Below are 6,065 nucleotides of genomic sequence, written 5' to 3'. Positions count from 1 at the left end.
GAGCACTACAAGGACAACTGTACGAACACTTCTTGTGTTTTAGCACTGCTCTGTGCATCTTAGTGAGTCCAGAACTTACAAAGGCACAAGGGCCTTATGCCAGCCAACTACTGCAATACTTTGTGGAGAAAGGACGGGAGATATACGGAGAGACATTTTTAGTGTACAACGTCCATTCATTGCTTCACCTTTCACCTTTGCTCAAAACTTTGGCTGCCTTGACAACTGCAGTGCGTTTAAATTTGAAAACTATCTACATCAGATGAAGAACATGGTCCGCTCTGGAAAAAATGTCTTAACTCAAGTAGCAAATCGTCTGGAGGAAACATCAAAGCTGAAGCAAGAAAACAAGGAAAAAGTTGTGTCATTGAAAAGCCCAAACAATGTGTTTGTTTTAAGCCCTGAAGAATGTTGTGAGGTGGTGTCAGAAGGGGTGGACAACACAATGTTATGCAGAGTGTTCACCAATTTACAGCCATATCTGATGACGCCATGTGATTCCCGTCTTTATGGAGCGTATGTCGCTAGCATTAGGCACTCACAAATGCGATGCCTTGACAGAAAGGCACTTGAGAGGAGGGCATTCATGTTGGAAGAAAAGGGTGGAATCAGAATTGTCGTGTCTATCCTTCATACTTTGTAGGCTGCTGCAAGATGTACATAGTTATTTATTAGTTTAATTTAAAGACACAGAGCATTACAACCAAATCATCAAATATGTCACAAGACTCAAGCCTTTCTGTAGAAGAACATTTTAACTACAAAAATGAAATGAGAATGTCTAGAACTTAAGAAAACAAGGAGGATGAACAATAACAACAAATGGATCCGATACATAACAGCCATAATCATAATTTATTCACGAGGTTAGAGCATGTCCTATGGATCTATTAATAGCTAATTATAAAAATTTCAACAATTTATATTTTAACTTTTCTATTTTATACAGGATTATTTGCGCTATGTTGTGCTTCATTTCATTAAGCACAATGAAGTTGAGGTGGCTCCATCCAGCTGGTTGGAGTTAAATAATGAGGTAAGACTAAGTGTCCATATATGTAAACATGAATGTTAAATATTAAACAGGTTTATTGTAAATGTGCAAATGAAAACAAATACATCTATGTCTGAAAGGTATTGTATTGCTACTGGCCTCACGTGAACGCTGGTATTATGGTAAAAAAAAAATGTGCCATACCAGATAAGAAGCTATGGTCCAAACATCAAGTCAGAATATTTTCTGACACAGGTAAAGTATGCAAAATAATACCATACAAACTTTTTAATCAAGACAAAAAATAGCAAATATTTCTATAAGTTATGCTGCTTTGTGAGCAGATAATTATGATCTGGCAAGATTTCGGGCAAGAAAGGCCCAAGAAACATCGCATGTTGAGGACTCTGATGAGAATACGGGGAGAAAAGTCATTCCCCCAAGACGATTTAGAGGTATTTAGATATGTTATAATAAATAGGTTAAAGATCTTCCCTAATTTATTATGAAAGGTAATATTTAAAATTTGTTTTTTGCAGAGGAAGAAGTCTTGCCCAGCCAGCCCAGATGGGCAAAACAGACTCAAAGCTGTAAGCATATAAACTATAACTGAAATGAGAATGATTATGAAAAGCCAAAATTTGTGTTCTCTATTAATGTTTAATAAAATTTTGTTTTGCAGTTCATGAGAATGGTGGGTCGTCTCCAGGTGAATTCACTGTGGTGTGCTCATACCAAAAAAATGGGTTTTAAATATCAGTGAGGATTTTTAAAAGGAGAATATATTTAACTATATAACCTAATTCTTTATTTTCATTATTCCATTTGGTCTGGAAGATGACATTACCAGCTTACAAGCAAAGAAAAAGAAAAAATCAAAAAATAGATCAACATTAGCAGAAACTACACTTGAGTGTAAGTAGAAAATGAATGTCACTTAAAATATATATATATGAAGAGAAGTCAATATTGCCTACATGATTGCTGTCACTGTTTTTTTTTTTTTTGTTTGTTTTTTGTTTTCTTCAGCTGTGGAGACTGATGAAGGTAAGACCACTGTTATTTAGTTTTTATAGGTTTAAACAATGTTATGTCTTTTTTACTCAAGTTCTTTTTTTTTACCTTAGATGAGGAGCTGCAGCCAAAAAGAAAAAAACAAAAACAATCTTGTTTGATGTTGCCCAATGCTCCTTCCTGTGAGTACATTTTGAGTTTTAATTTTTCAGTAACTGAGTAGTTATAGAAAGAAGTTTAAGGTTGGGACTTTTTTAAAACTAAATTAAATAAAACAGCAACACAACTCTTTACAGCATTCATAATAATAAATGCTTCTTGAGCAGCAAATCAGCATATTAATGATTTCTGAAGGATCATGAAGACTATACTAATTCAGCTTTGCCATCACATAAATTAATTACATTTAGTAATTCACATTTACAGTACAAAAAATGTAGTAATAATTCACATTATAACGGTTTCAACTTTCATATTGATCAAATAAATGCACTTCCCTTTCAAGGGAACTCGAGCTGCGTTGAGACGCGGTGGGAACGCTCTGCGTGATTGCGTCGTGAAGCACGTGTATAATCAGTCCAATGGAAGAACGAGACGTCACCGGCGGTGACGTCATAGACCAGGAAGCTATAAAGCACACCAGAAATCAGACCGCGACAGCTTCTGTTGCCTTCAGCAAGCGCTCTCTGTATACTGTCCTTGTCTATTTATTGTTGTCTGTCACAAGCACATTATCTATCTATATATATATATATATTATGGCGAAACAAGAATTCAAGCGTTGTGTTGTCCCTTGCCCTCGTTTCATCACGGGTGGGGACACACATCAGCTTTGTGTTGCTTGTTTGGGAGTGGAGCATACCCAGTCAGTTCTCGAGGGAGCTGACTGTGAGCATTGCGAGAAGCTGTCCGTGAGGACGCTCCGCTCTCGCCGGGCGTTCTTTGAGGAGGACGGTTCGGTTCGCGCTCCCCGGGGTGCGGGTCCCGCTGCTGCCGAGGCACAGCGAAGGCTTTCATCTTGGGGTTCGCATATGGATCTAGTAGCGGGGCTTGAGACGGGCCCAGCCCTTTCTCAACCCTTACCTGCTGGATCCGGTGCCTCTGCCCAGGAAGGAGCCCGCGCTGCGGCTTCTCCTTCCCAGGTTGGGGCACCATTGTTGCGGCTATCCAGTTCTGAGGATCTGGATGTCGTCAGTGTTGATATGGGGGATGTTGAGTTTTCGCCAGCTCATGCCTCCGATAATGATGAGGAGCTTATGGAGGTTTTATCTCGTGCTGTAGCTAGATTAAATATTGAATGGCCAGCCGATGATTCTTTGAGTGTTACTAGAAAAAGATTATTAGATGAAAGATTTTTACCATCTAAAACACAGCCTCCACGTCGGGGACTCCCGTTTTTTCCCGATCTCCACAATGAGGTTTCGAGATCGTGGAATAAACCGGCGTCATTCAGAGTATTTAACCCACAAACTTCCTGTTACAGTAATGTTTTGGGTGCATCTGATTATGGTTATGTTAAGGTGCCTCGGGCTGAAGAGACGCTCGCGAGCTATCTCTCTCCCGAGTCATCGTCATCATTAAAAACCCCGACGTTACCCACCAAGCCATTAAAATCTACATCTTCGCTGGTGGGTAAAGCTTATTCGGCAGCAGGTCAGGCTGCGTCATGTCTGCACACTATGTCTATACTGCAGGCATACCAGGCTGATCTGCTGAAGGATATCGATGAACGTGAGGAAGTCAGCGCTGACGCAATTCGAGAATTGCGTCGCGCAACAGACCTGTCTCTCCGGGCCACCAAGGAGACGGCCAAATCAGTGGGCTGTTCTATGGCAGCCCTGGTGGCCACGGAGCGGCATCTTTGGTTAAATCTGTCTGATATAAAGGATAAAGATAGGTCTGTTCTTCTGGACGCGCCACTGTCACCTTCAAGTTTGTTCGGCGACGCTATCAACTGTGTCGTCGATAGGTTTCAAGAAACGAAAAAACAATCGGCTGCGTTCCAGAGGTTTCTTCCTCGACGTTTCAATATCCCCGAGACTGCTGGGCGAAAAATGATTATTAAATCCGAGCAGTCTCATCCGAGTACAAGCTCCTCACAGCACAGAGTGCATCAAAAACAGAGCGTCGCCACTCGGGCTCCTCCACAATCTGGGGAATCTGGGTGGCGGTCGCAGTCCAGGCCAGCTAGGGGTAGGCAAGATCTGAGGACTGTCATCTCTAAGAAGGCTTGGGCTAAGAAGAAGTCCTGACGCCCAAGGCGTCAGGCTTCTGAGGGTGGTCCCCTCCGAGGAGGGACGATTTCGAGAAATCGTTCATCCTCGGCACCCTCTGGGGGGCGATTCTCTGAGGAGAGTCGCAGCGCTGCCACATCGGTTGTTCCCTGCCGGTTCGCCGCTTCAGGGCACCGAGGTGTCAGCGTCCCCATACGATTCTCCGAGGAGGATCGTTGAACGGTCAGTTCGGTTGTTCCCTGCCGGTTCGCCGCTTCAGGGCACCGAAATGTCCGTACAACCGAATCCCGAGGCCAGTCTCGAGAGACTGGTCCCCTTAGTAGAATTTCTGGCAGCGTGGAAACTACTGCCAAATATTTCTCAGTGGGTCCTGCATATAATAGAAAAGGGTTACAGAATTCAGTTCGGTTCTCGTCCGCCCAGATTTCAAGGGGTCCTTCCCACAGTGGTGGACCCAAGGCAGGCTCGGGTCATGGAACTAGAAGTACTGACGCTTCTGCAAAAAGGGGCTATAGAAAGGGTTTCTCCTCCCAGCAGAGAGTCAGGGTTTTACAGCCGTTACTTCATCGTTCCCAAGAAGGATGGGGGGTTGCGTCCTATTCTAGATCTGCGTCAGTTAAACAGCAGAGTTCAGAAACTCAAGTTCAAGATGCTTACACTCAAACAGATTGTATCACAGATTCAGTCTGAGGACTGGTTTGTCACAATAGACTTGAAGGACGCTTACTTTCATGTATCCATTCATCCTCATCACAGGAAGTTCCTGAGGTTTGCTTTCGGGGGCGAAGCATACCAATATCGGGTCCTTCCATTCGGCCTAGGTTTATCACCCCGCACCTTTACGAAATGCGTGGATGCAGCGCTGGCTCCTCTGAGACTCCAGGGCATTCGCGTATTAAACTATATCGACGACTGGTTGATCCTGGCTCGTTCCGAGCAGTTGGCAGTTCGGCATCGAGATGTCGTTCTGTCTCACTTAAAAAGGTTGGGGTTGCGGCTAAACACCAAGAAGAGTGTGCTCCTCCCAGCCCAGAGGACCACTTTTTTAGGGGTGATTTGGGATTCGACAACTATGCAAGCACGATTGTCTCCAGCTCGTATTTCTGCGATTCTCACAGCCGTAAATATGGTAAAACTAGGCCAGTCACTCACTGTGAAACAGTTCCAGAGACTGGTGGGTCTCATGGCAGCTGCGTCCAACGTAGTTACTTTTGGCCTTCTGCACATGAGACCCCTGCAGTGGTGGCTCAGGACCAAGGAATTTTCTCCGAGGGGAAATCCGTTTCGCACGATCAAGGTCACGCGGCTATGCCTACGTGCCTTGGTCATGTGGAAGAAACCTTGGTTCCTCGCCCAAGGCCCAGTATTGGGGGCTTCTTGTCGAAGCGTAACGCTATCGACGGATGCTTCCCTCACAGGCTGGGGGGCGGTCATGAGTGGCCGCTCGGCGACAGGTGTCTGGCAGGACCATCAGCTTTCGTGGCATATAAACCGACTAGAGATGATGGCGGTATTTCAGGCTCTCAAATACTTCCTGCCAGACCTGAGAGGCCATCATGTGCTCGTCCGCACAGACAACACATCGGTGGTCTCTTACATCAACCATCAGGGGGGTCTGAGGTCCCTATTATTATGCAAACTGGCTCATCAGATCCTCCTATGGGCCCAGGGAAAATTACTGTCACTCAGGGCAGTTTATATTCCAGGGTATTTGAATGTGGGAGCAGATATCCTGTCAAGACAGGGGCTGAGGCCCGGGGAGTGGAGACTTCACCCCGAGGTGGTGGAGCTCCTATGGGAGAACTATGGTCAAGCTCAGATAG

At 44.6% G+C, this 6,065-nt stretch overlaps 1 long non-coding RNA gene across 1 annotated transcript; it reads left to right on the top strand.

Annotated features, from left to right (window-relative positions):
- The first annotated feature begins 1,368 nt into the window (after positions 1-1,368).
- Positions 1,369-2,182, top strand: LOC143710879 (uncharacterized). Its single transcript, XR_013194674.1, has 6 exons — positions 1,369-1,449; positions 1,534-1,584; positions 1,677-1,703; positions 1,832-1,909; positions 2,024-2,041; positions 2,122-2,182. It is a non-coding gene; the product is annotated as an uncharacterized LOC143710879 (long non-coding RNA).
- Positions 2,183-6,065: the final 3,883 nt, after the last annotated feature.

Source organism: Siphateles boraxobius, unplaced genomic scaffold, assembly GCF_051911475.1.
Source record: "Siphateles boraxobius isolate OS27281-9 unplaced genomic scaffold, OSU_SipBor_1 48, whole genome shotgun sequence".
Classification (NCBI taxonomy): Eukaryota; Metazoa; Chordata; class Actinopteri; order Cypriniformes; family Leuciscidae; genus Siphateles; species Siphateles boraxobius.
This window is presented reverse-complemented; position numbering and strand designations above follow the sequence as displayed.